This window comes from Falco punctatus, assembly GCF_963210335.1.
Source record: "Falco punctatus genome assembly, chromosome: 1".
NCBI lineage: Eukaryota > Metazoa > Chordata > Aves > Falconiformes > Falconidae > Falco > Falco punctatus.
The window spans coordinates 52283515-52309064 of record NC_137580.1 but is presented as its reverse complement, the minus strand read 5'-3'; the positions used below and the strand labels follow the sequence as shown (position 1 = coordinate 52309064).

The window sequence follows — 25550 nt, the reverse complement described above, 5'->3', positions numbered from 1 at the left end:
TAAGCACATTTTAAGACCAATGCTTACTCATATAGAAATCTCTAATACTAAAGAATTAAAGTAACTAATTATTGAACAGATCTCCGAGCTATAATTTTTCTTTGATAATCTGATTTGGGAATTTCTTCAGTTGTCTGAGTTTGAAGATCTGTATTCATATCTCAGGTTAGCTAAATCCCTACTATAAATTAATGTTTAAATATAAGAAGTAAGTCTTATGAAAGAATTCAGGATTAGCTTATCATGTTTCGACAGAAATCACCAACCATTTTTTTAATGTTTATTTTTGCCTAATTTTGCTTTGTTTGAAATCAGAAAACTTTTGAAAATACTGAATAAAGGCAATTTTTTCTCTTGGATTTGCTTTAAATTGAATATAATTCATGTAATATTTTAATGTGGGGTTTTTTTTTTAGGAGCAATATTCATAGAAAAATGCTCAAGGAAATTGATCCATTTTCCCCAACAGTTACTAGGTGTGAAACTTCCTCTCAGAGTGGGGTTAACACTTCCTCCCCTTCCAGGAACACTTGAACAGAGGGAATGCAGCTGAACTGCTTTGCTTAATTAGTCAGTTTATCTGAATTAAGGATGGACTAACACTCCTAGACAAGCAGTATAAAAGAGGGTTGTCAACACTGAAGAGGAAAACCTGAAGACTTGTTGGAAGAATGTCTAAGAGAATAAATTTCAGGCTGAATTAAGACCTTAGTAAGTAGAAGGCTATATCTAATAAAACAGGTGAATTTTACCCATATATTTATCTATTTTACAAGCTAAGATGTTGAACTGGAGCATTCTGATCTTGTATGTTAAGAGTATATGTGTACAGGAGGAAGGTGGGAGGTTAATTTGTGCCCTTTTCAACTGTATATAAATACTGCATGCTGCATAGGTTATGATCTGTTTAAAGTTTGTATGACCAGAGTCCTTATATGCTAATACTGTGTCTTTATAATCACTTGAATGTCTCCATATATATTTTTGTCTTGTATTTCAGGCAAAGGTTTAATTCATGGGGTGTGCATGTTGTTCTTAAACATACCTATTACAATAGCCTTGGCACACATCAGATTCCAGGTCTTTCTTCCACTTGTATATCTATCTTTGTATCTCTTACTCTGATAAAATTACTCATGATATGGCTTCTAGATCAAAAATCCCAGTATTGCTAAGTAATGATAAACTTTTAAAATTATTTTATTTATAACACACCTTAAAACTATGAATTGTTTATATTCTTTGACCCACCTACAGCACTTGCACAACTTCCAGGGTCTTTTCCTTCGGATAACTATCTAGTTGCTTTTGATGCTGAATAACTGATGCTGTGGTTGTTTGCATTAGCAATAAGAACCCCATCCTCTGAGGCAGATAATTAACCACAATTTATTCTTCAATAAAACTTAGCATTTACCACAAAATCCTAGAGGCATGTTTTTATTCCACAAAATCTTAGTTCATCATATTATGCATAATTGAGCATATTTATTAGCATAATCTAGTCTAGTAGTGCTACCTCTCAGATTAGCATGTATTTAGTAGGATCAGAGAGGGGTGTTAGAACAGGAAGTTCTCATGCAAGACTAAACTCTGTTTTAAGTGCACATAATCTTCCTAAGAAGTAGAATAAAGCAACAATCAATGCAAATACTAGGAGAAAGGAGGGGAAATATGTTACGTAAATGTTGCATCATTAAATAATAAATATGGCTTGTGCTTTCTACAATTTCAAGTAAACATTTGTGCATAGTTGACATAGTTCTTAAGAAACCAAGTTAATTTTAAAGGACAGGTCTTAAATTGTTCAAAACATAAATATTATACACTGAAACCAAGTTTGGGTTTTTACTTATCATCTAGGATTATTCTTTATCTTCTACTCCTTTTTCTGTGCTCCAGGATTAAGTATGGCTTGTTCTGGTTCAGTATAAGGTTCAGATATAGGTAGAAAAAGATTCTCTGTGGAAAATAAAGATAAATGTCCGGACTGCAGATACACTTGAGTGAGTATTGAAATCCATGAAATTTCTTCCATTATTTCATCAGAGTTTTGGGTTCTGGATTAAGCTGTCATGCAGTTCCATAGAGAAGCCATTCTGGTACAGGCGATGCCACAAACATCAGCACGCTGTCTCTTGATAGCAGAGATTAGTCTTTGGGTTTGCATAGTTGTGTGGTGTTTTCAGCTATGGCCTGTGTCCTTCCAGGATATATCTAAGCCCAGTTTAACTTGACCAGTGGGGGTTTAACAGCCTGTGATACTTACCCTGCTAACTCAACATTTTCACTATCTTGTTTTGTTAACAGGAAAACTTAAGACTTATTTTAGTACAGTCTGTCCACTGTGTATTTTTGCCAATTTGCAGCTACTTCTACAGTGACTATAGGAACATAGTGCCAAGACTCCTACACTAGTGCAGTGAGCTGGTACAAACACCCGGTGTGGAGGTGAGGTCTTGGGGGCTGGTCCTGCTCTGTGGCCACTGGGCTGCTGTGGGCTGCTGTGCCTAACACTGCTGCTTGCCTTGCACCAGTCTGGAGCCTCTTCACTCTAATCTGTAAATCTGGCTCCAGGCTGGAATGATGATCAGTTGGTGACTGCAGATTAACAGGACTATATGGGGGGCTATTTGGCCTATTAGGTTTAGTTCAACACAGGATTTATATGGAATTGGAACATTCAAAACTGACCCTATAAATGGCCAGTCAACTTTGATGTTTAAACTCAGTTGTGTAAACTGGATAGTCCTAAACACAGCAGGTAACTCTGTAGATGCCTGCTGTTTCTGCAGTACCCATAGTGCTCAGCTGGGCTAAAGTGAAAGAAATAATCTCACCCAGGAGTCTGCTCTGAGCACACTGAGAAGCTCTCTGGGCAGGTGCGCTTACTGCATGCCCCCATGCAGCAGGTAGGAACAGACCTGACAAAGGAGGCAGCCATAGACAGGTAGCTGGAGGAGCAGCTTCAATGGCCTCTTCATTCCAGTGACTTTCAAAGGTTTGCTCACCCCAAATTACAGGCTGTCAGCTGCTTTTGAATGGTTGAAGAGATTAGGACTGTGTCATTGCAAAAGATCACACCAACAACACACTTTCTTGTGCCTGTTTGGTAAGAGTGACTCCTAGGCTGTGAACCTGGCTCTACTGGAGCATCATACCCACCTATGCCACAGCCTCAAGCTTTCCCTTGATTATGCTTTTTTTCCCTAAGTCAACTTTATCTTTATTACTCTATGTTGAGTACAACTTTATCAGGACAGGTTAGAGCAGAAACTTTTCAAGTCTCCTGTAGTCTGAGCCTGATCTGTGTAGGAACTAGAGGAATGGGACTGAATTTCCTTATGCTGAGGAAGAGACTGAAGCCAGGTTTCCCACTTCTGAGGCCATTATGGGTGATGGTAGTGGAACTGGTGGAGTCATGTCCTGGGGTTTTAGAGGAAAAACAGGCAGTGGGTGTTAATCTGTTCCCACAAAGAACGGCTGCTGGCATTGTCCTCCCAGCAGGTTTCTGAGCTGTAAGTCTCCAAACCAGTAAGAATGATGTGATAAGAGACAAACTGCAGCACACTGACTCATTGTCCATGGTATATGCTTTTCTTTAAAGTGTTTTCATAGTCCTGAGACAAACTCCTCAGCAAACTCTTTATGGCTCAGCATAATCTTGAAAACTAGTGTAACTGTTCAGTACTTCCTGAAAAACCTCACCCATGTTTTAGAATAATCCTGTACTGTGGTGGTAAGGAGGTGCTAGCACAATGAGGTGCAAGTATATTGCATGACTAACTGGGACTTGTCCTTTTTTCTTTTGTTTGTTGTTCTCTTCTTCATTCGAGGTGCTGTGAACTCCCTACCAAGAAACTATTTATCTGCTGGATAGTGAAGCAGAATGCAAATCCTGGGGCTTGTAGTCACTACTGTGTAAATATTTAGTATTAGTGATAATGGCTCTCTGGGAAAAAAAGTGCATCACCCATAAGTGTTCCTGGCACTGACTGCTATTACAGTCTCCTGGATCCAAGCCAGAAGATCTGGCAGATGTTAGAGGAAGCACACTTAGACCCTTAAGTGAGGCACTAATGTAAATACAACAGTGTGTTCTCTGTCAGTGCCTATTCAAGCAGTGTATGGTCACTTTCACTGGATAGTGCTGAGTCTGTAGAAGTTGATAATGTCTGTGATAGTTGTGAGCCCAAGGCTGAGTTCCAGTAAGATTCAGTCAGGAAAAGAGATTGATTAGGAAAGAATTCTGAAAGAACCAACTAGATTCTGTAGTCAACTTCAAATGTACTTAATTTATTAGCATCCATGTGACTGAAGCTATTTCTTAGATGTGCCTATTATTTAAATGCTCAGCTTTTGTATTCCTTCGAACTCTCTGTAAGGTAAGATTAAACAAAAAGTAGCAAGAAGAGAACAGGATATTTCAATGAATACTAATTCCATATAAATGTTTTAACATCTAATACAGGAAACTATTCCTTTTTTTTCCTAGCCCAAAGACTTTCTAAGATAGGTGTTATTGTTAAGGCTTTTGTTGCATTAAAACAGATTGACTGACAGGAAAACTAACGCAACAAAGCAAATGCATGCTTTGACTGAAGACTTGCTATACTGAACTTTCTTCTTTCATCTTTATTCTAGTACACTTAATTGCTTGATAATAAACCAACAGATTAGCTTAGCTGCTGTACATTTCTTCACCTGTTAGCTGACTTTGCCTCTTATGTACCATTCAGCTTCTGCCCTCCTGAGAAACTTAAGGCTAAGTACTTACCACCCCAACACAGAGGGCGAATGTGCAGGTCATGGGAAGAGTTCACTTGGTGAATGGAGAGGTATGTTTTATGATGTATTCCATGACTGTACTCAAAAGGAACAGGCTGAGACCTTCGCTGTTTCTAGCCAATTGGGACAGCAGGCACGCCTCCCCCCACCTTCCATCAGCCATGGCTGACTGAAATCCAACTTGCAAACATAGGGGCTGGCTATCTTTCCTAGTACTGTCTGGAGCCCTTTCTGCTGACTGGGAGGGAAAGAAGAGGCTTTTCACTTTCTCATCCTTTCTCTCTGGTGCTAGCACAGCAGAGGATGCCCAGCAATCACTCATCTGTTTACTGATTCACAAAAGGTTTGTTTTTAAGGGAAATCTGGTTGAGGGGAGTCTGGGTATTTAATGCTACAGCTTTTATCTTCTGAAGGCATTGTTCTGTAACCACAGCATTCCTCATAGGCAAAAAATTCTCTAATGTTTTCTTTAATTGATGTAAGTATAAATTAACCATATGCTAGCTCCGCAAGTGGTTTTATTGTAAATTGATTCTGTCTTCAAGCACAGTAAAATGCTCATTTAAAAAAAATTAAATTATGGTGAGTTTCAGCTCCTTGGCACAAATTCTGAATTCTAAACTTGGGGTCTGGCATAAATATTCTAACCAATACACAAGGAAATAATTTTAAAATAGCGAGATCTAAAGAAAAAAGGGGGTGGTTATGGTGGCTTCTTAAGAGTGTGTAGTAATGTATGCAGAAACTTGCTACAGATGGATGGGGTCTCTTGTATCCTTGCTTGTTTGTATTTAAGAGGGCTGGTCAAATATTGGTGTAAATTAATGGGAATTTCTCCACTTGGTCTTATGGGATCTAGTGTAGGCCTAATTTTTTTTTTTTTAAACTGAAGGGTATTTTCTTAACTGGAAGGAGGAAAGTGGTGTGGGAAATCTTTGCACCATATTCTTCTTAACAAAATAGTCAGACGTTCCTTACTTGGGGGTCTAATTCTGTTTTTTATGTTACCTATGGTGAGGCAATTCGTGGAGGAAAGATTTAAGCAGTTCTGAAAAACACTGAAAAGTACTGTAGGCTTAATTTGAGGTTCTGATCTTGTATCTCTTATCTTTTTGAGTCCTAAGACAGAAGAAAGCAAATCACAGAAAGCGCCCTTTGCTTAGGCACAGTGTGAAAGGTGAGCAAAAATTGCAGACTGCCTGAAGTTTGTCAAGCAGATCAGAAAAACAAACTTGTCTCTTTTTAATAACATTTGGAGTAAACTTTCACTTCACTGTTTTTAAGAGAAACAATATCCAAGGCCTATAAAATACCTTCCTCCTGCAAGTGCTTTTTGGGGCATCTGTCCTCAGAGGCAGGAGACAATAACTGACAAAAACAGAGGCAGAGTCTGTAGGCTTGCTTACCAGCTTGGTTTGAATTTTGTTTCTCTGTATTTGTTCCGAAATGGTGTCATCAGTTGTACCCAGTGTTGAAGTGCCACATAATGGCTCAGTTCCCAAAATACTTTATTTGGAAGAGCTAAAGAAACCACTTGCACAAAGTCATAGAGTTCAAAATTAAGGCTGCAAAGCTGGAAGTTAAGCTGGTCAAGAAGTAGTTTGGCAGTAAGCACTTCCCCTCATACTGGTAGACTATCCTAGTGAGCACATTTAACTGTAATATAAAAGGATGAGTCAAATGTGTATAAAATCCAAATGTTTCTGTTAGTTCCAGATATCTGCAGTGTTTGGTTTGACTTGCTCAGTACCACTGGCAGGGAATAGGAGAGCCAGCTGATGCTAGTGTCTCCATGCAGCTCTGCTCCTTAGGCAACAAAACCTGATACCTCCCAGGATCCTAGTCCAGACAGTATTAGCTCTCTCCTTATAAGCCCCTTTTCTAGCCTTGCCAGCCTCATATTCCCCAATCACCCCTTCCTTTCCTCCTAACACTGAGGAAGAGTCCTGGTCCTCAGCCTGAAGGTGAGATTTGTTGCATGTTGTTCAGCCTTAGTGGTGAAAGGGAAGGAGGACGAAGGTGGCTGTATGGAAAAAACCAAAGGATGCAAAAAATATGCTTCTCAGTTCTGGTACTCTGTGTGGGTTTTGTGTTTTGTTTGTTTTTTTCAGAAAACAAACCCTTCCAAATAGCACTGTGCTGAAGCATGGGGTAGTCTTCCCTATCCAATGCCAGACCCTAATAGCCTGTTTATCTTGCTGTACTTCAGGGGTGCATGTTTCCCAGTGAGTCTCATGTTATAGGTTCTATGTACAGCAAATCACCAAAGATTACTCTTCTGTCCTCTTTCATAGTAAAAACAGTGGCAGATAAGAAATAGAAATGAGTGTCTTATTTCTGGTGCTAGGTTATAAACCAAACTTCTTGAAAAGAGTTTATCTCTAATTCTGTTTTTCAAGTCAGACAAAACTAGTCCATGAATGAGAGAGAAGAAAATGGACAAGTAATGGAGTTTGTTGGGGTTTTTTTTCCCACTGCACTGAAATAGAAGAATTCTACCAAGGGACACGGCACTCATGGCTTTGTCTTAGCAGCCAGCTGTTCCTCATTCCCTAACCCTGGTGTTATAGTGGAGAGGGCAATGAAGCTTTTGACTTGTTCTTGACTTTTACTAGGAAGAAAATTTATGAACAAACATCACAGACAATGGGTAGAAGGGAAAATAGTAGAGATTAGTTTAACTAGGGAGTTGTCAAATCAGCTTGCTATAATTGCAGGAGGAATTTGAGTTGCACCACAGTTTGAGGAAGAAATGTTTTACTGTTCCATTACCTTATTACTGCTTCTTAGTTTACAAATTGGCAAGGGTTTTTTGTGGTCATACAACAACTACACATTTTTAATTTAAGTTTAAAAGGAATAACAAATAGGTTGTATTGGAAGGTACCTGGATTGCCAACTGAAAAAAAAATAATCAGGTTCTTGAATAGGAAACTATTCCAGTACATTTTTTTTTCTATTGCAAACTGTTTTTCACAAGGATTAAAAAATAACTTAATGGAGCTTTTGAGCAAGTGAAGCAGATAGAATGAGATAACAACACAGGCATGTATTGCCAGAACACTTTGAAGAGACAGTTATCAACTCTTACACTCAGACAAAGGGTTTGAAGTCATTGTATTCTGCTACAGAAACAGTGGTTCTGTTTCATGCAAAAGCACTTCACAGCACTTGAAGAGGAGCAACTATAATAAAAAAAAAAAAAAAATGTTTTGTCTGGCGAGCTGTCAGTATTTCAAGGTAATCCCCACAAACATGAAAGAACATGTTCTAGAGAAGAGGGCAGTGTTAAAAAAAAAATCACAGCCAGATTCCTCCCTCCTTGGATTTTGGAGAAAAAAAAGTTAAGTGGAATGTGAAAAAAAGTTGCAAGGTCTTGTTCTCAACCTCCAAAGTTATTTGAAGCTGTCACATTATCCCTTTTACTACTCATGTCTGCAAGCTCCCTTGCTTTGATCTCCAAGCATTTCCTTGGCAACTTGGATAGAACAACAATTTGTACTGGTAGTTAAGATCACTTCAGCTTAGAAGCAATGGTGAATTAGAATAGGTTTGGATGGTCAGTGTCCAAATACAGTTGGAGTCTTTTCCCCGTTTGCTTTCACATACAGCCCACCGCAACAGAGAAGTGTAGATCTGAGGAATAGCATCGTATCTAATCTGCGGTCAGTCAGGGACTTGTATAACACAAACAAGTCTTGATTTGGCCAGAGAGGGCTGTGGCTTCTATGGAACTATGTGTACAGGCATGAGTCAGAGCAAAGATGTGCATGTAAATGTGCTGCAATCTAACCTCTGATTTGAGAGATTACTTTGTCCTTTGTATATCCTATCCCACAAAGGATACTAGGCTTTAATCAACCAATGTAGGTCACTTAATGAGGTCTGAATGCCATAGGCACTGGTGTGGTAAACAGTCTTCAGCATTAGTATCCTCTGTTGTGGATTTTGGAGTGAAGTGTGAGCATAGGGTAATGTCCCCAGAAAGATGAAGAACAGTACGTTATGTATTCATTCCAGCTGGAATTAGGTCTAAATTACTTACACACAGAGAAAGGAGTTGGAGAGTTAAAGCTAGGGTTTCAAGCAAAACTGAGACTGGGATAACTGCAGACAGCAGGATGCTGCAGTAGTACTTTGCACCTAGGGGTAAACAAATACGAATCAAAATGCTAAAGTGGCAAACCAAGCCATGAGGATGTGGGCGTCAATGGGGCAGAACCGAGCCTCAGGTAACATGATGTTCTGGTCTTTCAGAAATATGAGGAAAAGCAAGCTGGGGACAGCAGCTTAAGGAGCTTCAGGAATGAATTTTGTGCCTTGAGCAAAATCTGCAAGGGGTGGAACAGGAAACCATAGTAACAAAAGAACAGCCACAGGAAACTGAATGGAGAAAATTTTCCAAATTTCTATTTCAAAAGGAGTGAAAAGTCTCTTAGATCAGCAGAATATGGCATTTACACATCATTACTCTCTTGAGAATTGTTGAGAGCATATCAAACTAGAGCTGACACCAGCAACTGAACTATTTCAAGGAGTTGCATACATTCAGGTTATTCCATAAATAGAGCATATATGTCTATAGTGTGTGGCGTAGGTGTCCACCCAATGCTGTTATGATGGCAGATGCTGTAGTGAGAGAGGTTATGTCTGTATGGTATGGCATCATTTTGCTTCGAGACAGTAAGAATTCATACAGGAGTAAGAGTGGCTACATTAAAAGTTTGTCTATTTTACTCTGACACACTAGATAGCTGTTTCTTAAGGCTGGCTAGAAGCACATGCCTCTTTTGCAACAGTAATTATGTAGGTTTTTTTACTGTTCCTCCTGCTTCCCTGGATTATGCTTTTGCAGCATAATGAAACACTCCGGCAAGTTTTCAGCTGCTGTTAACTGGCTTGAGAATTGATCTGTTCCCTGTTAGGGAAGCAGGGGAAATAGCAGAGTCTGTACTAACCAGGGAAACATCATCATGAGTTTCAGACAAATTAATGGATTTCCTTCTTCCAAGGTGGCTTTTCTCTTTACATCTGTTAAGATCTTGAGTAGAAAGTTGGGAATACAAAGTGCAATGGCATTATTACTGTGTTTACTTGCAAATTATCAGCTTGTTCTCATGCAGCTGATAAAACCATTGTTTCTGTTTAAATGCGATACCATTTGTTGATAGCTCACTACAGGGTGGATATCTGCTCTTGGTGTTTCTTCAAACGCCATGCAGAAGATTTTCAGGGACAAGACTAATATGCTGTCTTCCTCTCACAAGATGAATGAACTGGTTTAGACTTAAACATCTATTTATTGTTCTACAATAGACTTGCGGGTTCCATGTTCAGAATTTAACTGTCAGGGAGATGCAGAGGAGAAGAAGAGAAAATCTGCGTAAGAGCAGAGAAGTATTACTATATATATTGCTAAAAGCTCTCAGAAGGTCCTGTAAAGTGTGTTTGTTTCTGCTGCTACAGTTACCTGCCTAGCTGAGCCCTTATTTTTAGACCAGACCTAGTCTCAGTAATTGAGAAAACACTCTATTTTGTAAAATAAACAAAAGGAAAAAGGTTAATACAATCGCCAATAGGCCTGTTTTCCCTGTCCCCCTCCACAGTGAGACTTGAGAGTAATGGGATTGCAGCAGTTTGTGGGGCTCAGGAGCACATCCTACACATCCGATGTGAACAAACCTTTGTTGCACAATGTCAGTGAACAAAAACCACTCTGAAAGCCTAACGTGCATGCCATGCTCTGAGAGAGGGGTTGAGCTGGGGAGGAAAAGGGGGCAGGCATGACAGACACTTGTGATATTTAACACTGATGGATGTATTCCTCACTCATAAAAAACCAGTAAAGTACAAGAATCTATACATTTTCCAGGTCTTCAGGGATAGATAGCCAGGAGCTGTCGGACCCCGCTCCCCCTGAGACAATAAAGATTGCTGTATCACAACTGAAGTAGAAACAGCATAAGCAATTATCAAATAAGATGGGAGTGAAGCAGAGAGAACTTTGATTAAACCCCAAAATGGAAGTAAAAACTGAGCAAGGAATTTTATTGCAGGAAGCTTGAGAGGATGGGAAAAACGTGAGGAAGAAGAAATTAATTAAATATTGCCCCAAAGGCAAACAAATAACTTAGTCTGATGGTAGTCCAGTCTTCTTCAAAAAGTAATTGATTTCCTCTGCAGTTGCTTCCCGCTCTCAGCCTCTTGCTCTAAGAGAGGGTATTTATATTGTAGTATACTAGCAATATTTATATTGTATACTATGAACAGGCTGCTTCTGTAGGCTGTAGTGCTCCATTTTGTTGGTAATCATTTAGGTTGGAAAAGACCTTTAAGATCATCAAGTCCAACTGTTAACCCAGGACTGCTAATTCCACCACTAAATCATGTCCCCAGGTGCCACCTTTACATATCTTTTAAATACCTCCAGGGATGGTGACCCAACCACTTCCCTGGGCAGCCTGTTCCAATGCTTAGTGACACTTTCAGTGAAGAAATTTTCTTAATATTCAACCTAAACCCCCCAGGACAACTTGAGGCTGTTTCTTCTTGTCCTATTGCTTATTACTTTGGAGAACATACTGACATCTGACATCTACCTGTCTACAACCTCCTTTCAGGTAGTTGTAGGGTTAAAATCCCTCCCAGAGCCTCCTTTTCTCCAGGCTAGATAACCCCAGTTCCCTTAGCTGCTTTTCATAAGAATTGTGCTCTAGACCCTCCTCCAGCTTTGTTGCCCTTCTTCGGACATCCTCCAGCACCTCAGTCTTTTTCTGGTCATAAGGAGCTCACAACTGAACACAATATTTGAGGCGTGGGCCTCACCAGTGCTGAGTACAGGGGGTGATCACTGCCCTAGTCCTGCTGGCCACACTGTTTCAGATACAAGCCAAGTTGCTGTTGGCCACCTGGGCACACTGCTGGCTCATATTCAGCTGGCTGTTGACCAGCACCCCCAGGTCCTTTTACACTGGGCAGCCTTCCAGCAACTCTTCTCCAAGCCCGTAGCGCTACGTTGGGTTGTAGTGACCCAAGTGCAGGCCCTGGTACGGAGCCTTGTTGAACCACACACAGCTGGCCTCAGCTCATTGCTCCAGTCAGTCCAGATCCCTCTGCAGAGCCTCCTGCCCTCAAGCAGAGCAACACTCCTGCCCAATTCCCCTTTACTGGTTTCCCCAGCAAGCAGTGCTGGCTGTTGTGCCCTGCTTCTCCCCAACCTGGAACACCCAGCTCCAGTTTGGTCTTGCCTCTGTTCTGAGTGATCTCTTGCCCCAGTTCCTGGCAGTACTGCAGCACCTCAGGAAAAGTGGAGAATTTTACCAAAACAGATATTTCCTGTGCAGAGCAATTCCTCTTTAAAATAAATACACTGAACTACTACTGTTAGGGGAGAAACCTAAAGCTGAGGTTGCCTGTTATGGAATTAGATGAGGGGAGATTCCTTGGGCACAATGGGAAGATTATGCTGCAACCACAGTGGTGGTTTTGTTTGAATTGCAGTAAACCAAGATACGTTCTGACTTGTGAGGCAAAGAAGTCTTGGAGCATGTGAACTGGATGTCTTGTAAAGTTTAGGAAAATGAGAACTGTTTCAATGACTAATTTAGATACAGCCTGTGAGGCATAATTGCTTAATGTGGCACAACAGGAGTGTGCCCAGGGAACCGAACAGTCGATGCACAAATATGCATGTAAACCAGCACAGCTTAGCTTAGGAAAGGCATGGCCAATAAGTCTCACAACACAAGAATTAGGGAGGTTCCATAGAAGTCATCAGAAAAGAAGGTAAAATTTACAACCTCATATATTGATCCTGTGGAACTCATTGCCACAGAATGTTGGGATGAAAAAAAAAAAATAATTGGAGAAATTAAACAGGAGCATGGGAAGTGGAGCCAAATACATACTGTAAGTTAGGAAGTTCCTAAGAAACAAATAACCAGAAGCTGGACAGGTGAACTGGGGAAGGCTTTTCCTATATTTGCTTTGTTTCTCATTGCACCCTTGAAAAACCACTACCACTCATTATAAGACGTGACTGTAAGAGCTGGACCAAATAGAGTGCTGGCTAGTTTTATTAAAGTGAGACTGTTTGCGTAGTTATCTGTACCTTGCAAAGGTTCTGCAAGGAAAGGACAACTTGAGGGAAAGGGCACATCTTCCTCTTAAGCTAAGGATTCCATTGCTACTGTGTGAGACTACTTTCATCATTTCAGTCCTCTGCATCTTTTGTGAGAGAAAAGGTCCAAACCAGAATGTACTGCTGGCTGCAGTCTGGATTGGTACCAACATAATGACTCTTTTATTAAGGTTTATTTTAATGCTTTGCTTGTTTTGTCTGCCTCAGAACTGAACTGACAGATTCCTAGGACTATCAAAAATGGTTTCAAGATTTTCCCAAAATTAAAATAGCTACCTGTGAGTCCATTACTGTATAGGTATTAAGTTTTTTCTGCATTGATTAATACACATGTATGAGTAATTAATTTTCTCTGTCACTTAAAACATAAAGTGACTTTGTATAGCTCTCTGCAATCAGCCTTATATTTGACCATCTCCAGTACGCTGTTATGCAAACACTGTCTTCACATCTGACCTCCTTTTCAAAATAACTCAATGATACGTTGAGCAATACAATCCTCAGATGAAGGTGGTATTGTGCACAACTCTAACATTTAATGGAAATAATTTTATGCAGATGTAGTTAAGCTGAGCAGTATGACCACTATCCAGCTTAGCATGGAGTTTTGGCACTTGCATAATTTTTTTGTGTGCTTAGGTAGCATGTTCTTGCATCCTACATGGGTCTGCAACAGTGAATTACCTTTCACAGATTGAGTCACGCAAAGTACTTTTAAATATTTGATTTTCATTACAACCATAAACAGGAGGTGAGGGGATCTATACCCAAAACTCTGCTACGTAATTACTAATTATTTCAACACTCACTTGGGGAATAAGCTCACAACTTCATACATTCTTCCTGATTGCTTAGTGTATACTACCTATAGATTCCTGTTTCTGTTCTCAGGTTAATGTTTTATTAATTAACGACATAAGTCTTAACATGAAAGCAATGCCCCTTGAACCATCAACAAAGTGTAATGCAGTAACAATGTTCCAAGATTTTTCGAAATGCATGGCATGAGTCATGCACTTGGATATACTTCCGTCACTATCACATCCTGTTGGTGTAATTGGCAATCAAACTTCAGTCTCATGAAATGTCCCAGGTTCTTCTGATCATCTAGTGACAATCTTACTGTTAATGACTTGCCTTGTACCAGTGTTCTTCCTTTCCTGTACTAGCTTACACCATGACATTACAGTAGCTTGCTCAACTTGCAAATCTTCAGCAGCAATAGCGGGCAGAGGTCAACTCCAACTGAACTTAAAAGCCAGAAATTAAGACACAGCAGACCAAAAGTATGCTACAATGAGAAATGCTTGAGTGTGGGTGAGGTGGAAAAGATGGAAGGAAAACTTACATGGTAGCTGTGAGTAGCAACCCAAACAGACAATATTGGGCTATCGTAGGGCATTATGCAGATTTATAACTTGGTGCTTTTCTGTCAGCTGAGAAGCTGTGCAGGCATCTGTCTGGAAGCTCGTGCAGTTACAGCATAGACTATCATGGAATAATAGAATCATTTAGGTTGGAAAAGACCTTTAAGTTAAACTCCAACCATTAACCGCAAGTCCACCACTAAGTCATGTCCCTAAGTACCACCTCTACACACCTTTTAAATATTTTTAGGGATGGTGACCCAACCACTTCCCTGGGCAGCCTGTTCCAATGCTTAGTAACACTTTCAGTGAAGAAATTTTCTTAATATACAACCTAACCCCCCCAGTACAACTTGAGGCTGTTTCTTCTTGTCCTGTTACTTGTTACTTTGGAGAACAGACTGACATCCACCTCCTTTCAGGTAGTTGTGGAGAGGGATAAGGTCCCCCTGAGCCTCCTTTTCTCCAGGCTAGATAACCCCAGTTCTCTCAGCCACTGCTCATAAGAATTGTGCTCTAGACCTTCTCCCAGCTTTGTTGCCCGGGGAGACAATGCTGTGTTGAAGGCTTTACTAAAGCCCAGGTAGACAACATCCACAGTCTTTCCCTCATCCACTAAGTGGGTCTTCTTGTCATAGGAGATCAGGCTATTCAAGCAAGACCTGCCTTTCATAAACCTACATTGACTGTGTCTGATCACCTGTGCATGGTGGCACACAGGATGATCTGCTCCATAACCTTCCCTGGCACTGAGGTCAGGCTGACAGGCCTGTAGTTCCCCAGGATCCTCCTTCCAACCCTTGTTGTAGACGGGCGTCACATTGGCTAGCCTCCAGTCAACTGGGAGCCCTGTGTTATCCAGGACTGCTGGTAAATGATTGAAAGTGGCTTGGTGAGCACTTCAGCCAGCCCCCTCAGTCCCCTTGGGTGGATCCCACCTGGCCCCGTAGACTTGTGTGTGCCTGAGTGGTGTAGCAGGTTGCTGACCATTTCCCCTTGGATTATGGGGGCTTCATTGTGCTCCCTGTTCCTGTCTTGCCTGTTACAGAAGTTATTCCTTCTCTCCCCAGGAAAAGTCTAGATCCAAAAAAATGGATTTCTGTAAATGCCTTTTTATTCCATAAACTGAGTACAAAGATACTTTATTCACTTGAAATCAAAGGTAAATTAATTTCACTTCTAATGTCTTCCTGGAATCTGCTGTTTTGCTTACATAATAATTCCTATAAATTATTAGACCACCTAAATAATTAGGTATTTAAGAAGTGTTACTTACCATCCTGAGCAAAGATTGACAACTTTTGCTGCAGAAAAGTTGTTTTACAATTTGACTGCAACTGAAGCAAAGACGATCTTTTTTTATAGAGAATTCCTTTTGCTGTTACTAGTGCTAATCAGCTGAAAGAGTCCTGGTTTTGACAAATAAAGATACTATATTAAATTCTTGTAGTGTCACCCACTTCCCTTTCTGGAGATCACAGTTCAAATTACTAAATTTTCCAGAGCAGAAAAACATGGAATGGAAAAACTTCTGCTTAAGATATTGTTTATTGGCAAAGAGGAAGCACACCTTAGATCTGCTAAGAGTTTACTGTGGTGAGCTTGTTACTATAACTGGAATTTTATGAGTCTCGTTATTAGTCCGGATCTATTTATTACAGAGAAAGAGAGAATAACAATGTGGTCAGAAGTGTTACCCACACACTCTGCCTAGTGTTATACACACCCATCCCCTGCTCCTCTGGGCCCTAAGGCTGATGGTGTCATCCTGGTGGGGGGTGGGTTATGAGAAGTCATCTGCGTCTCCAGTCCTTTGTTCTTTTTTTACTGGTCTGCAGCTCCACATGGCATCTGAATTTACTAGATAATGATGCCTTTTATGCATGTTAGATACTGTTCCTTTGCCTATCTCTTTGTTTGACTGCTAGACATCTGGTAGCAGTGGCCAGGTTCAGCCAAGAGCCCCCATCTGCAGACAGCCCCCAGGGGGTGAGGCAGGTCTCGGGTTCAGATGAGAACTGAAGTCAGCACATGACCCCAGCACCCAAGCTTAGGCACAGCCCTGCGATCAACAGGCAAGTCCATGGTGACAAGGGAGGTCTGAGTTTGAGCCGCAAAGTCAGGCCTGTTGGTCAAGGTAAAGGTCTGGATCAGCTTAACCTGGACTAAGGACAACGTCTGAGAACGTCCCCTTAGCGGGCTTTTCCTGCGTGAAGATGGAGGGGGAGTCCCCTCTGTAGAGAGGCTCTCCTCATGGCTGGGTGCCCGCACCATCCTCTAAGCTGGCCCTGAGCCCAGTACAGGCTATGCGCTCAAGGCCCTGACACCAAGAACTGCTGAAAATGGTAATAACTAACAGACTTTGACCCCGATAGCTTTTGAAATGCAAAGCAGGCACTTCAGCCATCAGCCTTTCCAGTATTTCACAACCCCTGGAAATGTAAGGGAGTTTCATATCTTCACGTTCCTATAACTGAAAACTATTGAGTGTGACAAAACACTTTTTGTAACATTTTTAAAGCTACAACAAAGAACATTTAAATGCCCCTGGAAACCACAGCGAAAGCTTGGGAGAGGCAGAAGGATCTATCTCGCTACTTCTTTCTTTCATCCTCCAATTCCTTAAAGTGGGAGGAAAACACCTGTGTTCACAACATGCAGAATTTAACCATATTTACATTATAAAGCTTTAATTACACAAATTAAGATAGTGATATTTAAGAGGCAATTCTTATATTACATTATATTTCCCTGCTTTTAGAGGGGAGTATTTCAGTAATATCTCTTAGCCTTCAAGAGAATAAATGCTGAGCTGCTGCTTGCCGGGTTTCATGAAGCTGTGGAGAGAATAATTTGCTACACAAATATCTCTGCATTAATTTTAGTCCCTAGGTGAAGAAAAATGAGATATTAGACCTCAGACTACAGCTAGACAAGCTAAAAGGGTCTTGCAGCTTGAAGTGAAGCTGGGACTGGGGCTATTTAAAATAAGTGGGGAGGTTGGATAGGGCAAAGTTTGGTAACGTTTATTTTCCTAGCTTGATTTCCAGGACCAAATTTCACAAGAAAGCAACATGAGTATGTACTTCTACTCTGGGCTTGCTCTGCATCCTTTTTAGGCACATTCAGCATTGCAAGGAATGTGTGGACTCTGGGCTCGAGCAGTCCTCGCTGCTCCCAGGGGGCCAGAGCTCAAGCTTGGCAACTCAGGTTTTGAGCAAGCTAGAGACTGGCTGAGAATGCAATGCATGCAAAGGTAATTTGTTTAATTTCCCCCTCCACAAAGGTCAAGACTGATGTCTAAGGCTAGAAACAGCAACTATATCAATGAGGATGATCCTTGTGTGAGTCAGAACATGGAGCTTCACTTGGAGGGTTAGGAATTTCAGTGGTCTTTCAAAAAAATCAGTGGTTCTCCTCTGAAGATTTCAAAAGGAGTAGTAAGCAATTCCTAAGTTTAATAGGACTGTGTAGTGGGTTTGTATGGCAAGAGTTTTGTAGCAGAGGTCTACAGGTGTGGCTTCTGTGAGAGGATGCCAGAAGCTCCCCCCATGCCCGATGGAGCCAACGCCAGCCGGCTCCAGGATGGACCCGCTGCTGGGCAAGGCCGAGCCCATCAGCGATGGTGGTGGCACCTTGGAGATAGCAAATTTAAGAAGAAAGGGAGGTGGCGGGGGTGAATTTTGCACAAAAAAAAATGCAGTGGAAGAGAGGAGTGAGCAGGTGTGCGAGCAGCAGCCCCGCAGACACCCGGTGGGTGCAGGCAGGGCCAGAGGGGCTCCAGGCGCCGGAGCAGAGGTTCCCTCCCAGCCCGCGGTGAAGGCCGCGGCGAGGCCGGCTGTGCCCTCAGCCCATGGAGCCCGCGGGGAGCAGGGACAGACATTGGGAGTGAGGCGTGAGGGTGAGCCCAGGAAGGGGTGGGGGGAAGGTCTTTTTCTGATTTGAATGGTAATAAATTAAACTAATTTTCCCCAAGCCTGTTTTGCCTGTGACAGTAATTGCTGAGTGACCCCCTTGTCCTTATCTTGACCCATGAGCCTTTTGTTATATTTTTGCCCCCCTGCCCAGCTGAGGAGGGCACTGACAAAGCAACTTTGGTGGGCACCTGGTGCCCAGCCAGGGTCAAACCGGCACAGACTGCTGACTGGAAAAACAGTTGCGGTAGAAATTGTCTGCCTGCTCTTGATGCCTATAATGAGATTTTAGAAAAAGATTCATAAAGAATGCATCTGCCAGGGTATAGCTGCCTGCTGGAAGCAGGTTTTGCTACCACTTAAGAGAGGAGGAAGGCTGAAGCCCTTATTACCCTGGTGAGAAGAAGTTTTCTTGCTTACAGCATTAATAAAGACTACTCAAGTAGCAGAAGAAACTGCTCAAATGTGGTGGTCTTGGGAATTTTGAAAGTATTCTCCAATGCTCAACAAAAAAATACTTGGATGCTGCGTACTCTGCCTTCTTCAGGATTGACCCCAAAATTACCATCCTAGAAGGGCTTCATTTTGGGGCATAATCCTTTATAACAAGAGTTATTTTGAGAGTGTTTTCTTTCCACCTGGAATGAACCTGTACCCAGGAGCAGCTTTGGTCTTTAACTCAGGGCATGACTTTACAATATAAAAGCTTTCATTGTCAATATTTAATTCAACATTTACTAAATGGCAGGTGGATGCTAGACTGACTTCACTGGAAATAACTTGGCAAAGATTTAACTAGCTTTAATCTACATGGAAGGTAATGTTGGAAATAACCCTAATATAATGACAGCATTAAATGCATGGCTCATAAGTTTTTTTCCTAAATGATGACATACCAGACTTGCATGTGTAAATGAGAGAAAATGGTTAAAACATCACTAATGGCCAACACAGCAAAAGGTAATTATTAACTGCTTTTTCTTGCAAAGAACTGGGAAATACCCTGCTGCTGCTGATTCAAGGCACTGTTTTGTAAGAATCAGTAAAATGTATTTTTAAACACTTAATATTCTTGTTCCTCCTTCCTCCCCACCCCAATCTGTTAGATCTGTTTATACTAACATCTACATATTGGGAACTTTGAGGGGTTTAAGATGATAAGACTACTTAATAATAATGGTCAGTGTCCTGGCTTTTCTCTCAAAACTATGTTTTTAGCAGTTTGGGAATACAATACATTTCCATCCAAGACATGCAGCCATGAAAGACACCAAATTCCAGTTTTGAGGGTTTGACTAAGTGAGAAGCTAGATGTTCTCACTTTCACTAGTGAAGTACTTATGTACATAACTGATTTTCCTATGGAATTGGGTTTAAAACTAAACTGTATACTGCTGCTTTGCCAGATCAGGGCATTTTTATATAACTAAAACCTAAGCATTAATTTGGCTTAGCAATTTGAGACTACATTTCCAAAGGGGCCTATCTGCGTAGAAACCAACTACATCTTTACACGTGAATAAGCATTCACACATATAGTTACAGACACTGTATGCTCTCTGGTTACCACATTTACTCCAGCATTTCTGTTTCCAACCTCCTAATTATTGTTGAACCTGAAATTAAAATTTCACAGACTGCTGCCTGAATATTCAGTTGGTGAGCTTTTAATTTAGCCTTGCTTGTAAAGATTCTATTTTTTCTGTTCTGTTTATAATTTCCACCAAAAGTATCTTTGCTACTTGCTGCTGTGGTGTCTAACAAAGTAATTCTTGGTTTGTTTCTCCTACTGCTTGGTCACGACTGCATAAGTTGCCCTTGAGATAGTTTCTTTGTATTCTTGCTCAGGTTGATACAGGACAAATGTATAACCTTGAATCTAAAACTTGGGAAAACTTGGAACAAAGAGGTAGCTTTATTTAGTCTGAAAAGATTAGTTCCAGCGCAGAATGGGCTGCTCTTCAATAATCATTAATTCCTGCTTTTTGAACAGGCACGTCTTCCCAAAGCCTACATAACCACATGTAACATGTTCTATAATGTAGCAGTGCCAGCTTCATAGCCTTGTCTTGTTTATTTCCCTGTCCTTATGGTAATTGTGGGTCATGCTGAGTAACAAGTCCTTTATACGAATGACAGATGCTACTAAGTAGTAGGGCATCTTGGTTTCAGATGTCACTTTGCATTAATTTAAAAGTTGTGAACATTTCCGTTAAAATGTTGATGATCTAAAATGTAAATTAAAATATATATAGGTCTGGAAGGCATCACGTGTCACTTGTATCTGAGATACAAGATCTGTTTGAAACTCACCTCTCTGCCCACTCTCACACCAGAGATTAAGAGAATCTCCTATTGTCTTATAACTACCGTGTTACAGAGAGCTAAAGTACAAGACTTTATTATTTTAATGTTAATTATCAAATATTGGGTGCCAAGTCTAAAGACACTTTTAGATAAAATATGCTAGGGGATATTAGGGAGAGCTTCCTGTCTCTCAAAAGTGGTGTTTTCATTGATTAGCTTCTTGTAACCCAAGAAGGATGCCTATATTTAGCTGAAGTAAATTTGATGGTAATATCTTTTGAGAACTTCACTGAAATTTATGGAACAGGGTCAAAAGTGATCCATAGGAGCTGCCAGAACAATCATAACCTGAAATACAAACCAAGCATCGCTTGTTCAGTAATGCCACCTTCCCTAAAAGAACACAGTTACTTCAAATCCTAGACAGAATTTACAGTTTCAGCAAACTTACATCTGTACAGCTGCCTCTCTACCTAACACATCTTGGATAGCTTATCATCTGCAAGCTTACAGAAAATCCAACTAAATTTGCTACCAAGGTCCTTGAGGAAATAATGATGAGCCTAATTTAACATAAGTTGGATTTTCAAAGAAATCAATACACCAGCGAGGAAAAGCCAAAGCAGGGCATACTTCTTCACATCAAAGAGTGTTCTTACCTCTGCTTAGCTCTGGGGTGTAAGGAACTGATAGCAAAAGCAAAGTCAGAACTGCCACACCCTTGCCCTGACCAGTGTTTTGTTTAGTATTTAAACCAACACTGATATGGAGTTCCTCTCTATGGCACAAAGCCAGAAGAGTAGACAAGGTAAATCTTTTTATGAAATACCGTGGGGTTTGTTACTGTACAGTATGTCTTGTCCCAGTCTTTCAAAATCTTGTGAAGAGGTGACTCCCAACAAGTAGCACACACTGTCTCACGTGCACAAGTACTGGCCCAACACATCACTGTTAAAAGCCTTTTGCAGTACATGGAATGCTGTGGGTGTTCCTCCACCTGGTCACTTGTAATCCTCTAAGAGTATATGAATGCGAGTCCTAGCCTTAGGCACTTGCATTTCAAATGTCTGATGGTTTGAATGTGGGAAGCAAAGCTTTTTCACATTGTGTGGTGACTGAAACAAAGACCTATTGTATGGTATTGCAGCCATACAAGGCAGTTTGTTCTCAGTTGGGTAGGAAAGAATTATTGCATGAATTCCAGCTAAAGCATCATACTATGCTTTGGTTTAACTGTTAATCATTTATTACTTCTGAAAAGGTATAAAAGAGTTAAAGCTGGCTTTAAATTTAATTCAGCAATTTAACTGTCCTTATTTCAGAGAAGTGGGCTGCTGTAGCAACCCTGACAAGGGCTGCTTCTGAACTGCTTTGAACTTGAGAAACCGCTGGAAGTGAAGAATACTTTGGATAAGTGGTGAGTAGCGCCTGGAAATTGGACTTGATACTTTGGAGCTACTTCTCAAATTTGGCAATGTTCTCAAGGGTTTGATTCAGGGAGGGAGGAACATTTATCTTGGTATAAACCAATTTTGTGAAAATTGTAAGCAAATAATTTCCCGTGATCCTCTTCTGGTTATTAGATTTCTATGGAAAATAACTTTATTTTTTCCCCTAGTTTATATTTTTAAAACCCACACAAAGCATTTAATTTTGAAATAGAAATTCAGTCTTTCCCCTTCTCAGTATAAGAGATCAGATTGTGACTTGTATGGAATACTGAAATCCAGGTACAATAATTCATCACCTTGTAAACACACTTTAGGACTGATGCCACAGATAGAGGAAAAAAGAGACATACTTTTTTTTAATGTTATGTCAACTGATTATTTAAAAGAACAGATGTTTCTGGAAGTTGGGGGGTCTACAGTATTTGAGAATTTAAGAATCAGAATACATAATTTGAGAACTCTTACTAAATAGTTCAGCACCATAGAAATGCTCTGTGCCCCATTAAAGTCATGCCACACTTAACTCTGGCAATGGTATTTTAATATTGGGACTGTTTGACTTTTTCCATAAGCAGTATAAGAAACATTGACTAGTACAGTATTATTTGCACCAGAATACATCTAGCTTAACAGAACCACTTGAGAAGAAAGTAATCCCTTCAGTTTCTAATGGGGTTCCAGAACACCTATTTTAACCAGTTAGTTATGTCACTTAATCAAGATCTAATACATAAATTGTTCCTGATTTGGGCAACACAGAAACTTGAAATGTATTCTTCACACTGCATACTCTCATTAATCAATCTTTTCATTAATCAATGGTGGATTTATTTTGTGTGGGTATATATGTGTGATTTACAGTACCAGGGAGAGGAGCACATTTATTGAAATAGACGCAATAGACTAATGACAGAAGCATCTAGCTTCAAGCAGAGAGGTCTTCAGCTTGTCTGTTACATTGCAAGGACAGCTCCTGTTTTGAAAGGTACAAGTGTTCACCCATGGAGAATTTCAGCTGTAGGTGAGTGGAAAAAAGGTAGCAGCACACAAGCTACATGACAGAAGTAAGATTCAGAACTTTTCTCCTCTGTCCTCTTTTATTACAATTCTAGTACTGAATCAGGAAAAAAAAAAAAAAACACACACACCAAAAAAAAAAAACAAAAACAAACAAAAAAAACCCCACAAAACAAACAAACAAACAAACCCCCAACCAATAAAGGTCTTCTGAAGCACCTACCGATTTCCAGTACAATTAGATATCAGTTTACCATGGCCGAATAGGACTTGCTGAGTCTGTCTCAGTTATTTTTATACCACCATGTTTTCCAAAGCTTTGTGATTCACCATACTGCAGTGTTGTCTCTCTTTTCTCTTTCTCCCATTTAAAAGATACCAAACTATTCTGTGCTACACCTGAAAGAGGTTTACTCTGAGGAGTGCAAAGCAGTCCTTTTCCATTCCTGAGAGGCTGTGCTGGTTTATAATTACAAGTGAATTTTGTCACTGGAGGCTTCTCTTCACACATTTTCCTGTCCATTGTAGCACAATGTTGACACAGACATAATCTTTCTACAGAGGTAATATATTTTGCATTCGGGAGACAGACATGGAAGCTGCATATGCCCATCATGAGGAATTTTTGTCAGCATAACCTTTTATATTGCTGATAAACTGCCTGAAGCCTGCTTGTGTTGTGCCTTAGGTGGAGTGACCAGTGACTTGGTGTAAGTCCAGGCACATCTGAACAAGATGGCAAATGGGCCTTCACTGGCTACTGGCCCAAACAGTGCTTTATGGTCAGACTGGACAACAACAATAATTGATCTATTCCAGGTCTTATACAATTCTTATTTTGGTTTTTGGGGTTGTTTTTTTTTTGTTTTGGTTTGGTTTTTTTTAGTAACTGTGGCTTATAACTTAGCTTTTCTGAGGTGGTCAACTCCTTCGTGATTTTGTCATCTAACATAACAAATATGGCCATTTAAAATTTGAGTTCATCTGAAACAACTCCCTTTGCATATTTGCTTCTTGTGAACACAACAGCTTTCCAATGTCTTTTGTTTTTCCTGACTTGCAGTCAGTTAATGAATGCTGAATGTTCTGTAGAAGTTCAGAACCAAACCTAGATTACCTAGATTACAGTAGGTTTATCCACACCTCCCTCAAGTCAGTTTGCTGTGCCAGCCATAATGCTCCTGCTCCGCAAACTGCTGAGCCATCCTTGCCAAGGCTAACAATTTGTAGGACTCAGTTGGATTGCATGTCCTACTAATGAAGTCAACCCATTCATTGCTGAATAAACTGCTAGATAAGTAGGTAAGCAAACTGTAGCTCTGATCATAATGCTGAAATAGATGGTGCCCCCTGGCCTGGCGTAAATCAGCCATTCCTGACTAACTGTGGAAGCTAGGAAGCAGAAAGATCTAATCTTCCGTAATAAAGAATGAATCATGAATGAATATTTTTGGATCCACAATTTAAATAACTTACCTGGTACTAGCAATATGAACTTTGGGGGGAAGGAATACACTTTTCCACCCCATCTTTTAAAACCTTTCAATGAATGGCTAGCGGCAGTAGTGCACATTTCAGACTTTCATTCCCCTAAGTGGAACTTCACTTCTTCAGATTTTGTTAAACACTGCAATTTGAAGACTGGGTTCCTGCTTGCTGTAGTCATGTCTCTCTTCCCTGCACACAAGTCAGTAAGACTACAAAAGTAACACTGACAAATATCCATGCAGGATTTCAGTGATTTCTACTCCCTCCTCAGCCTGGATTTCTTTTTTTTTTTTTTTTTTTTTTTTTTGCATCACATTGGATGTCTGTCCTGGATATCATAACATGCCTTCTTCTACAGTCAAGTGGATATGTTCAAAAACAAGTGGAACAGGAGGGACAGTTCAGTCTGAACAATTCTGCAGATGGTGCACTGCTAGTAATTAAACCTTCCAGACACAGGAGACATATCTTAAGAGCATTTTAAAGATGGCTCAAAGAACAAGACAAAGAATTAGACATATAAAAAACAATGCCATGAGGGAAGGTAGATACAAGTTATCCTTGCCTAGTGGCTTAGCTGTGAGGCTGTGTTATGTCTCTTTAGATGCTTGGCAGACTGTTCCTGACTGAGCCTGTGCTGTCTGTTCAAGTGCTATGCCCCATACATTATTTGTCTTGTAAGCTCTTAAATTCCAGTTTGATCACACTTTGTTTGTGCTCTATCGGAACCTTCGTTAATTTAATTATCTACATTATCTATATATGAAATACAGTATAGCATGTGGGAGCTGCACTGAGCCAGTCTGATGTTATTTTTTGCTATGCTTGTTAAATGTGATATGAGACAGGTGAACTGTTTGATGAGACTGAGCATCTCTCCTAGAAAGTGAAATACATTTGCCTTGAAAGCTCTTTTAGAAGAGTAATTTAGCAGGGATTGACAAAGGCCCTTTGCAGCAGAGTAAAAGGAGTTGTTTGCAGGTTTTTAGTATTGAGTGCACTGGGAGGTAAAGAGGGATGAAGGTAATTTTTCTGGCTTCGGCACTTACAGTATGCTGTCATGTCTCTAGCTTCTCTA

At 40.5% G+C, this 25550-nt stretch overlaps 1 protein-coding gene across 1 annotated transcript in view; it reads left to right on the top strand.

Annotated features, from left to right (window-relative positions):
- The first annotated feature begins 7031 nt into the window (after positions 1-7031).
- The window catches only part of SLC2A9 (solute carrier family 2 member 9), a 135009-nt gene continuing 116490 nt past the window's right edge, over positions 7032-25550 (top strand). Inside the window, exon 1 of the mRNA XM_080387805.1 lies at positions 7032-21933. The gene's annotated coding sequence lies outside the window, so the exon portion shown is untranslated. The remainder of the gene's footprint in view (positions 21934-25550) is intronic.